General features: G+C 53.4%; 1 long non-coding RNA gene across 1 annotated transcript; it reads left to right on the top strand.

Moving 5' to 3' along the window:
- The first annotated feature begins 1382 nt into the window (after positions 1–1382).
- LOC134149172 (uncharacterized) lies at positions 1383–8226 on the top strand. Its single transcript, XR_009960371.1, has 3 exons — positions 1383–1471; positions 1553–1627; positions 7971–8226. It is a non-coding gene; the product is annotated as an uncharacterized LOC134149172 (long non-coding RNA).
- The last annotated feature ends 3202 nt before the right edge of the window (positions 8227–11428 follow it).

Below are 11428 nucleotides of genomic sequence, written 5' to 3'. Positions count from 1 at the left end.
CCCCGACGGACGGTCGGTCGGTTGGACAGACGGACGCTGGCGTGGCGATGACTCTTCAGGTGTCACGGGGTAAGGGGAAGCGTGCCGGCACTGAGCTCCGTGGCAGGCTCGCTCCCGGGTGGCGTTCCTGCCCAGTAAAACAATAAACAGCCGCTTTATTCTTTGCGGTCGCGTCTGTGGTTCCGGATGCCCCCCTGCCTGAAGATGACGCCCAAGGGAGAAGGTTACACGTTGTGTGCCTGGGGCCAGGAGCTGGTGCCTGAGCCCCTTGCGCTTTGGAGTGCCTGCGGTTCCCAGGGGACGCGGTGCTGTTCCGGGGCTGTGGGGAGTTTCCCTTGCGTGGCCTGGACCCTCGGGACTCTTGGGGGTGGTTCCCGTCGTCGTGGGGGCGGCCGGGGCCCCCCCTCCAGGGCCGTGTGAGTGCAGCGGCCTGCTCCCTGGCCTGTCTGGGGCCGGGGCCCGCGTGCCTGGAGCTGGGAGAGCCGCGGGCGTCCGCGGGGCCGCGGAGAGCCTGCAGGCGCCGGTGCCGTCACAGAATCACAGAATGGGTAAGGTTGGAAGGGACCTCTGGCGATCGCCTAGTCCAACCTCCCTGCTCAAGCAGGGTCACCTAGAGCATGGTAGACAGGATCGCGCCCAGGCGGGTTTTGAATATCTCCGGAGAAGGAGACTCCGCCACCTCTCTGGGCAACCCGTTCCAGTGCTCAGTCACTCTCACGGGAAAGAAATCTTTCCTCGCATTCAGGCGCAACTTCCTGTGGTTCGGCTTGTGCCCGTTGCCTCTAGTCCTTTCGCGTGGGACAACTGGAAAGAGTTTAGCCCCATCCCCTTGCCACCCTGCCTTCAGATACTGATAGATTTTGATAAGATCCCCCCTCAGTCTTCCCCAGGCTAAGAGCCTCTTGTCGAGGCTAAGTCAGCCACGCTGAGCCCTGCGACGTGCCTTACGGCCCCTTTGGTGTTCCCCGAGGCCCTTTGTCTGTGTTTTGGTTTGCCCCGGAGCCCTGCGTTTGCCCTCCGGTGCCCTCAGGAGCCTTCAGTTCACATTTTGGCTCGCCCCCACGGCCGCCGTGCTCCTCGGAGCCCTGCGCTTGCTCTGCAGCGCACGACAAAGTTCCCTGTTTTGTCGCAGAGCTTTCTGGGTGTGCCCCAGGGCCCTCCTTTTGCCTTTTGGTGCTCCCAGAATCACCCTGTTTGCTCTGTCTTTGCATTGTAATATACATACATATATACATAATGTGTGTGTGTGTGTGTGTATACACACACACACATCCCATTTGTTGCACCTGCAGCTCTCAATTTGTTTCCTTGTGTCCTGAATGTCCCCTTTTGCTCCCTGTGCACTCCAGGGCTCTCCCTTGAGCTTTCAGGAAGCTGCTCTCAGAAGCCGGGGGGGCCTCTGCTGCCCTGGCAGTCCCAGCTGTCCCTGATGGCCTGCAGCTCTGGGCACTGTGGCTGGGACAAGTCCCAGGTGGGCCCTGTTTGGCTGATTGCAAGGGTAGGAAGTGGGTACATGCTGTGAGCTGGGTCTGCATTTGGAAGTTCATGTCAGTGTTGGTCCAGGACAATGGAGCTGCTGCCACACACTGCCTGCTGGGACTAGAATGTTGGCTGCACTGCAGAGGAGGTGAGCAGGGCTGAGGGGGGGCTGGCCTACGGGTCATGCGCGTGCTGCCGGTCTTAGTGGATGGGAGCGTCCCAGGCGATGGAGCAGAACTGAGGCGGACCGTGCTGGGGCAAAGTGTACTGGGGGGGGGGGCATGTATTGGGACAGTGGGAGGCAAGGACAGGGTGGGGAAGAGCAGTGCATCAGGGTCATAGAAGGTGGGGAGGAAGGCGGTGCGCTGGGGCTGGAGGTGGAAAGATGAATATATTGCATCAGGGCTGTGGTGGGGTTTAGTGCACATCAGATTAGTGAGGGGGGGGGGGGGGTCCTGGGTCAGATTGGGACTGTGTCCTGGAGGGGTAGAAGGGATCCCAGGGGAAGCACTGGGGAGGATCACATGGGCCTGGGCAGTGTGGGAGCTGACTCAGGGCTACTCTAGAGGGTGTTGGGGAGCCCCGGGCCCGTGCTGGAGATTGCAAGGCTGCAGTCTGGGCTGTGTGGTGCTTTCCGGCCCTCGAGAGCGAGGGGGGAGCAGAGAGGGGGCAGGCCAGAACAGAAGTGCCGTAGGTGCAGACATCACCGAGCGCTGCGGCCCCCCGCCTCCCTCAGCATGCCGGAAACAGGAGCGGTAGTCTTCCGGCACTGGGCTTCCGGGCAGACATGTTGTTTTGCGTGGCATGCCGGGAGCAGTAGGCTTCCGGCACCGGGCTTCCGGAAGGTTTTTTTTTTGTTTTGTTTTGTTTTTTTTGGTTTTTTGGTTTTTTGTTTTTTTTTTTTTTCCTTGTTTGCCCACGCGGTATGCCGGGAGCACTAGTCCACTTAAATCTGACCTCCGGTCGGCCATTTCAGTGTGCAGCGGATGCCGGGAGAGCTAAGCTTCCTGTTGGCCATATTGTTTTGCTCTGCATGCCGGTAGATGTAGTCTTCCGGCAAAGAGTTTCCGGGGAGCCATTTTAGCCTGCTGCGCATGCCAGGATCTGAACTCTTCCGGCACCAGGTTTCCGGAAGGGCATTTTCATATGCTGCGCATGGTAGGAGGTGTAGTCTTTCAGTACCAGGCTTTTGGGAGGCCATTTTTGTCTGCAGCGCATGCTAGGAGTTGTAGTCTTGTTCCTGGAATGCTGCTGTGGAAACCCTGCAAGACTGAAGGACAAGGGAGAGAGGCTATTGTACCACAGTAATGTGAAGGATGACCAGTTGCAGCTGAATAACATCAAGGAAACAACACTTTGAACAATGTGAAGAGTTGACAAAACAAAGACAGTAGAATAACCCAGTAATCTGTAAGTTCATTAATACTTATTAACATATTAAATTACTCCCCTAAATCAATGAGATCAGAATGACATGATAATGACATAGTAATCATGTTACCACCTTCTGAGCTTCTTGTGCTAATTAATAGGAATGTTAAAGTGCAAGCATGGAGTTGACACATGATACGATAAAACTGTAACTAATAGAAAAACATGTGTAAAGTACTCCCTGAAAAGTATATATAAATAAAGAATGAGGAAAGGAGAAAGTGCGCCAGCTTTGTGGATCTACCACTTAGCACCTATCTCTGCACAGAAATATAATAAACAAATATTTCAACCCTGTGTGTCTATTGGTTCCTTGCATACCAGATAACATGATTAAGGGCTCCACCCCACTTTAGCAGCCCGCTTCTCTGCTTTGCCCTGCCCCTTTGGCCTTTTATTTTCCATCTGCTGAGCTCTGCTGGCCTTCCAGACCCCTTAGCACCCCTCTTGTGCACTTTGCATTACTCTCGCAGCCCTCCTTGTGCCTCACAGTTATCTTTTGTCCCTCCAGCAGCTTTAGCACCCCTCTACTCTCTTCAGAGTCCCTCTGCAGGCCTTTATTCTGCCCCAGAGTACTCCTTTGATCCTCTAGACCTCTGTGTGACACTCCTTTCTTCCGGCGCTGACCTCTCTTCTGGCCCTCTACACCCATTAGCACCCCTGCAGTCTCTTCAGAATCCCCCAAGAGATCTTCTTCCCGCCCTAGAGCTTTCTGATTGCCAGTCCAGTCCCTTTAGCAGCCCGCTGCTCTGCTTTGGCCTGTTCCTTTGGCCTTTTATTTTCCGTCTCCTGAGCTCTGCTGGCCCTCTAGACCCCTTAGCTCCGCTCTCGTCCACCTGGACTATCCTTTCAGCCTTCGGCGTGCCCCAGAGCTGTCTTCTGGCCTCCCCGCCCAGGCAGTTTAGGAACTCTCTAGTCTCAGAAAGCCTCCAGCTATCTTCCTTCTTCTCCAGAGTCATCTTTGCATCTTGGAGTCCCCATAGAAATCCTGTAGCACACTCCAGAATACTCTTAGCTTTTCTTCTGCCCCAGAGGTTTGTCTTGGCACCCTGTAGACCCATTAGCCCCCCTCTTGTCCCTTTAGAATCCCCCAGGTGCCCTCCTCCTTGCCCTGCAGCCCTCAGTTGGTGCTTCAGCAGCCTTTAGCAGCCTACTGCCCTGGTTAAGCCTTCTATTTTCCATCTGCTGACCTCTGTTGGCCTTCTAGACTCCTTAGCATCCCTCTTGTGCTCTCTGGACTATTCTTGCAGCCTTCCTTGTACCCCACAGCTGTCTTTTCCTCCTCCAGCCTCTCTAGCACACCTTGACTCCCCTCAGAGCCTCTCTGAAGGCCTTTATTCCAACCCAGAGCACTCCTTTGGTCCTCCACAACCCTGTGTGACACTGCTGTGCTCTGGACCACTCTTTTGGCCTCTGTGGTGCCCCAGAGTCTTCTCTTGGCCCTCTAGCGCCCCAAGGAGCCCTCTCGTGCTCTCTGGACACCTCTTTTGGACAGAATGGGGCTCAAGAGCAGTCTTCTGCCTTTCTGGACCCTTTCAGGACCACCTAGTCTTCTCAAAACCCCTTCAGATTCCCTCCTTGTTCCTGAAAGTCTCTGTTTTGGCCCTCTGGATGGCTTAGGATCTCTGTAGTGCACTCTGGACTATTCTTTCAACCTTTCTTCTTCCCTAGAGTTCTCTTCTGGTCCTTTACACCCATTAGCATCTTGCAGTCCCCTCAGAATCCCCTTGGAGCCCTCTGGTTGCCAGTGCAGCCCCTTTAGTAGCCCTCTCCTCTGGTTTAGCAACCTCTTTTGGCCATTTATTTTACATCTGCAGACCTCTGTTGGCCCTCTAGACCCCTTAGCATCCTTCTAGTGTACTCTGGATTACCCTTTCAGCTTTCTGTGTGCCCCAGAGTTCTCCCTCACCCCACCCCAACACTTTGGAATCCTCTAGTCTCCTCAGAACTCCTCTAGCTATCTTCCTTGTTCCCTAGAGTAATTCTTTTTGCCATGTAGATTGCTTAGCACTCCTAGTTTCCTCTGGATGTCTCAGCCTTCCTTGTGGTCTTGATGGGTCTTCTGGCCCTCTGGAATCCCATTAGAAAGCATGTAATTTTCTGATAGCCCATCCAGGTTTCTTCTTTATTGCCTAGAGTCATTTGTTTGGCTTTGTAGGCCCCTTTTGAACCGTCGTAGTACACTTTAGACTAGTTGCTTCCCTTCATTGTTTGCCAGAGCTGTTGTCTGGCCCTCCCCCTCCCCGGATCCCGCAGTCCCCTCAGAATCCCTCTCGAGCGCTCCTGCCGCCCTAGAGCCCTCTTAGCACTCCAGCTCTTTGAGCAGCCTACCGCTCTGCTTCGGCCTCCTCTTTCGGCCTTTTGTTTCCCGCCCGCAGACCTGCGTTGACTGTGTAGGCTCCCCCTTAGCACCATGCTACTCCCCTGGAAACCCTTCAAAAACTCTTCCCTTTAAAGCCCCTTTTCATGCCCCAGAGCTGTCTTCTGGCCCTCAAAGTTGCTTAAAACCCCTCCAGTTGTTCAAATGGCCTCCTGAGGCCTTTGGCCCTATATATCTCATAAAACCTCTTCTGTGCCCTTAGAATACCTCTAGAAATCTCTCTCGTTAGCAAGTTCTTAATTTTTGGCCATCTAGTCCCCTTACGAGCTGTCTGGTCTGCTCTGAACACTTCCTGGGATGCTTACTGTGCTCCACAGATTCTCTCTGGCTCTCTAGCCACCTTAGGAACTGTCTAGTCTCCTCAGTAGCCCTCCAGCTATCTTCCTTGTGCCCCAGAGTCATTTTTCAGCCATGCAGGTCTGTTAGGAGCTCTCTAGTGCACTGTGGAGTCTTTTGGCCTTCCATCCTCCCTAGAGCTGTCTTTTGGCAGTCTAGCTTCTTTAGGATTTCTGCAGTGTTCTCAAAACTGTACCTGAGCTTTTTCTTATGCCCTAATCCTTTTTTTTTATTTTTTTTCATTCAGCTGCCTGAGCCCCCTTTTCTCCTCTGAACCCTTTGAATGGCCTTGGTTGGACTTTTGGGTTTTTTTTTTAGTTGTTCTCTAGTATCTATAAGAGATGTTTAATGTGCTCTGGATTCTTCTTCAGAGCTTTACTGTGCCACGTGCACCTCTATTGGCCCTGCAGAGCTCTTAGGAATCCCTTTATTTTAGTCTGGACTATTATTTCAGCCTTCTTTTTGTGCCCAAGTTATGTTTTGGCCTTTTCACCCTTGTAGGACTCCTCTAGTCCCTTCAGGACCTCATTCTGAAGCCTTTGTTGCGCCCTAAAGTGCTGTGTTGGTTCTGCAGCCCTGTTAGTACCTTTCTTGTTTTCTGCGAGTCCTCCACTTTGAGATACAGAGCTAGTATTCCCCTGGGGACCTACCTCTCCCACCTAGCAACTGCATTTTCTTAATTACTCTAGGTACTACACAGGAAACATCCCTCTTGGGAAGCAGTCACCTTACAGAAGCAGGCTTGTTCCAAGAGTTTATTGCGGTATCTCGGTTTGCCCTATAGGAAATGGTGTGCTGCCCGAACAGCTGAATTGTATGCAGGTCTGAACCAATTGACTGTGGTATAATATTCCCTTTAAAGGTTACGTGGAATGTTGTCGTTTTCTTCCAAAGCATAAGCAGAACCGGTTTCCGGCTTTGAATGCAAAGGCTCATGCTAGTTAGAGTAAAAAGAAGTTTAACAACATACCTCCCGGTATTATAGAAATAGTAGATGAAGTCTCAGTAGCAGAGTAGATAACTCTTTCCGTCAAAATGGTCTGCTGATCCTTTTCATAGTTTGCAGTCTGAGCAGAAGGGAAAGACCTGCTTCTGCCCAGCCCTATGTATTTATGGCTTCCACTGCTTTGCTCCTCCCCTTCCAAGTGCTTGTGGGTAGGGCAGTGGGCGGGCCTAGTGTTACATAAAGGGTGGCCCTCAGCCCGGGGAGATCATTCTGGCTTTGCTCTCTCATGGGAGTAATGCTCTGGAATTGCCTTAAAATAACAAATGCTGTAAATAACAGCATTAGAGGAAATAAAACCGCCTGCAAAATTTATTGCTGCATTTAGCATAGCAAGGGTCACGCCTTAACGTAAGAGCGACGGGACGGCCGAACGCAGAGACGCAAGTACGACAGAAAACCCCTCGTACCCCGCGTTTTTTCTCTCCGGTTGGTGTTTCGGTACGGGGCGTTCAGCACCGGAAAAGGACTTCCGGGTCTCCAGGTATATCTTCTGTTAAGTGTCATTATTGGGTTCTGGTGTTTCTGTGTTTATTGTGGAAGGGTCCCAACTTCATCACTGGGTTCTTCCCGGATGATGAGACCTGAGAAGTTATTTGCTCTTCTCTTGGACTGCAGACAAAAGGAGACAGCAGAGGTTCTCAAAAAGCATTTTCTCCTTCTTTCACAGCCTAGGCGGTGGTGTGTTGTGTAGCATCTCCAGTAATTCAGATCTGTGTGAGCTGTTGCTCTCATCAGCTAGTCTGACAGCTTACTTGCTGGATGTTTTGCTGCTCCTCAGAAATATTGTCAGCCCTGTCAGGGAGATACTGCTTGAGATTTTTGTAGTATGTAGACTTGTAGAAGAGCGTAGACTTTATATGAAGAGAGAAGGAAGCACCCTTCCTCCCTACCACCGCAGTATGATGAGAAATGTAGTCATCTCATTGGAAACACAACCCCCACATAAGTAAGCATATGTGCTTCAAGAGCTCAAAAATCAACCTACATATAGCTAATCAACTCCCCTCTTTTCCTACCGAAGCATTAGGGCTGAGCAGGAAGAAACTGCTGGACTTCCCTGGGCGAGCAGCAAGCGATTTGCAGCGTTGCCTTCCGGCGCCTTTCTTATATTTGTGCCCCGAACATGCTGCAGCGTACAGTTTCGCGGCTGTGCTTCTGACCCTTACTCTGGCTTTAGGGGCCGTCCGCTCTGTTTTTTCAGGTACCGTGCGGCCCTTCCAAGAAACGGCTGAGCATTTCCGGTGAGGCAGAACAGGTGATGGTACCGGTGTTTCAGTTGGTCAAGGGCTGGTTAGCGCTGCCTGGCAGCACAGTAAGTTTGTCGCGTTGGTTTTCCAGGTACCGCGGACGTCACCGCAGAGAAGTTGCGGGAGCTCGGAATCGGCGTGGCACGGGCGAGCGGCGCACGCACGGCGCTCGGGCGGAGGAAGCTCTCGCGGACGAGGCCGGAGCCGGCCGGCACGGGGGCGACCGCTCGCGTTCCGATTTGGCGGGCGATGAAGGTGAATGTGGCGACCGAAGGAAGATCGGAGAGCGTGCGGCTGCCATTGCGGATGTTTCTTCAGTACAGATAGTGACCCCGAGAACTCCAAAAGCTAAGTTGAGGGGCAAAGAGCGTTGGGGTGTCTTGGCTGCGTGTGTGTGCCCGCTGACCCTCAGTGCAGTGCGGAGGGCTCTTCTGGTGCGTGCCGTGTGTGAGGCAGGCACGGCGGAGGGTGGATGGGAGGAAGCGAGAGCGAGCTAGGCGGGGCAGCTCCAGCCTGTGTCTATGTTCGTGTGTAGTTTGTGTTGTGTGTTTTAGCTCTGCTACCTTTTGTTCAGGTCTTGATGTTGCTTTTGTCCTTTGCGCTCAAGGAGCATGATCCACACCGCGCAGCGGTAGCGCGGTAGGCATCCGTCGTCTTTTGCCTGGCGTGACTCATCGGCGTCGCGGCGACAGATCGCCTCTCGTTCCGCGTGGCCGGCTAAAAGGGGCCGTCCGTCGCTCCGGCTTTGCGTCGTAGCCGTTTGTGGCCAATCATCTTTGCCATCGTCGAGGCATCATCGGCCGCTCTTTTTTTGCGTCTTTGCGGCGTCCTTTCAGGGTTTTCTTCCCTGCGTCATCGCCGCGTCGGATCTTTCTCGCCGACCTTTCTCGCGTCGATCTTTCTGGCTTTGCCAGAGCTCTCGCCACCGGAAGTGGTGGCACTTGGTTCCTTTCTGGTCTTGTGCAGAGCATCAGAGCTGTGCGGTCATGATGTTGTAGAGCTTTCTAACCCACAGCATCTTATGTGTGGGAGTAGTTCTTTTTGTGTAGGGCTTTCCTGCATGTTTGTGTCTAATGTTTCTTATCTGTCTGTTTAGTGCTGGAGCTACCTTGCGTGTGGGTGTTAGCAACGGTAGTGTGTAGAGCGTGTCAGTGATGGCCCGGAGCGGCAATCGATCGGCCTCCTTGCACTCTGCTTTGATTTTTTGCAGCTATGCAGCGGCTTTTCCAGCGGGCTGAAGAGAGATGGAGGAAGAAAGGGTTGTGCTATAAGAAGATGAGCTAGAGTTGTTTTTGGAAGGAGAGCGGTGTGGTCAACGGTCCCCTTGTTAACTTTTGCTTTGTGCTTGTAGGTGTGGAACAATGTGCAGCAAGGGTCCCTCTCACCCGGGAGGAGCGCGGCGAGGCGAGTGTCAGTCCGAGAGAGGATGCGGAACCTAGTATAGAGCCGTCGTCTTGTCGGCGCCGTCCCCGTTGCCCACCGCCGTTCTGATTTTACAGGTGTGTGGCACGCCTTGGCATGGCAACCCATAGCCTGTCGGTCAGGATGGGCAAGCGGAGCAGGTAAGTGTTATAGTGAGGTATGGTTGCAGACGGGGTGTGGTTTTTGGCATCACCTCCAGGTGTAGTCTTTTCTCTGGTTTTGCAGGTTTTGCAGGAAGTCGTGGAGAGGAGAACGTGAGCGGCAACAAGAAGGCTGAGCAGGTGAGAGGGGGCACTTGTCAGCTGGAGTTCCCCTGTCCTGTCGGGTAATGCCAGGCTGCTGGTCAGTAACTTATTTTTTTCTTTTCTTTTCGAGGTACTGTGTGGGCTTTTCCCAGGAACGTTTGAGTGTTTGAGATTAGGTAGAATGGGTGAGTATAATGGTGTGACAGTTCTAGAGCTAAGTCGATGCCGCCTAGCAGAAGAGTACTTTTGTTGTCTCGTTTTTTCCAGGTGCCATGGGTGTTCTCATAGCCACGACGGAGCGTAGAATCGGTGCGGTGCAGGCGAACAGAGCAATTATAACGATTGCGGGGAGGGTGCCGTCGCAGAAGGGGCCGGAGCCGACCGGCACGGGGGCGACCGCTCGCGCTCCAGTTTGGCGAGCGACGAAGGCGAACGTGGCGACCGAAGGAAGATCGGAGAGGATGCGACCGTTATCGAGGATGACTCGTGAGGACAGACGGTGACTCGCAGTACTCCAAAAACGAAATTGAGGGTCAAAGAGTGTGTGTGGGGTGTATATGTGCACACTGACATTCAGTGTAGCATGGAGGGTTCTTCTGGTGATTCCTGTGCGAGGCAAGTGCAGCAGAGGGTGTACGGGAGAAAGCGAGGGTGCGCTAGGCAGGGCAGCTGCAGCTTGTGTCTGTGTTGTGTGTAGCTGTGATACCTTTTTTCTCACGTCTTGATGTCACTCTTGTTCTTTGTGCTCAAGGAGCACGGCCCATACTGTGCAGCAGTAGAGCGATAGGCATCTGTTGTCTTTTGTCTGGCGCGACTCATCAACATCCTGCCAAGGGATCCTGTCTCATTCTGTGCGGCCAACTAGAAGGGGCGGTCCGTCGCTCCGGCTTCGCGTCCCGGTCATTTGCGGCCGATCGTTTCCGCGGTCGTCATCGAGGCCTGGTCGGCTCTCATCTTCTGGGACCGCTCTCGTTTTGCATCTTGCTGGCACCCTTTCAGGGTTCTCTTCCCTGTACAGGCACAGCTCGGGGTCTTCCGTGGCCGGCTGCTTTGGCATCGACTCTCCTGCCTTTGTCGGCACCTTTGCATCATGGACGCTGGTATTTGACTCTTTTGTGGACTTGTCCAGAGCATCAGAGCCGCACAGCTGTGGCATTGTAGGACTTTCTGGCTAGCAAGGGTGTGTGTGTGTGTGTTTCTTTTTGTGTAGGACTCTGCTTTGTGTTTGTGTCTGTCCGTCTGTTTGGGGCTGGAGCTGCCTTGCCTGTGGGCGTTAGGAACGGTAGGATGTAGAGTGTGGCAGGGATGGCTCAGAACACTGATCTGCCAGCCTGCGTGCTCCCCTTTATGCTGTTTTGCAGATGTGCTGCAGCAGCCTACGTGCCCAAGGGAGATGAAGGAAGCGAGAGGCATATCCACTCTTAGGTTCAGGTGCAGAGCAGCATTCCCAGTGGGCCGAAGGGAGATGGAGGAAGAAAGGGGCACGGTCTTAGAAGGTGATCTAGGGGTTTGTTGTTGGAAAATGGGGTGGTGTTGTGCTACGGTTCCTGGATCAGTTCTTGCTTTGTACTTGTAGATGAGGAGCGATGCGGAGGCCAGATTCCTTGCACCGAGGCAGAATACAGCAAGGTGAGCGTCGGTCCCAGAGATGAAGCGGAGCCTATATAGGGCCGTTGTCCTGTCGGCGCCGTCCGTGTCGCACACCGCCGTTCTCGTTTTACAGACGGGCCTCGACACTGTGACCGTAGCATGGCAGTCAGCAGGGGTTATAGGAGCGGGTAAAGGTGTGGGAGCAAATGCTTGATGCGGGTGGGCTGTGGTCTTGCACGCATCACCTCAGTGCACGATTGCTCTGTGCTTGCAGGTTTTGCAGAAAGCTGTG

Source organism: Rhea pennata, chromosome 19 (assembly GCF_028389875.1).
Source record: "Rhea pennata isolate bPtePen1 chromosome 19, bPtePen1.pri, whole genome shotgun sequence".
In the NCBI taxonomy this organism is placed as follows: domain Eukaryota; kingdom Metazoa; phylum Chordata; class Aves; order Rheiformes; family Rheidae; genus Rhea; species Rhea pennata.
The sequence above is the reverse complement of the archived record's forward strand: the minus strand, read 5'-3'. Positions and strand labels throughout refer to the sequence as shown.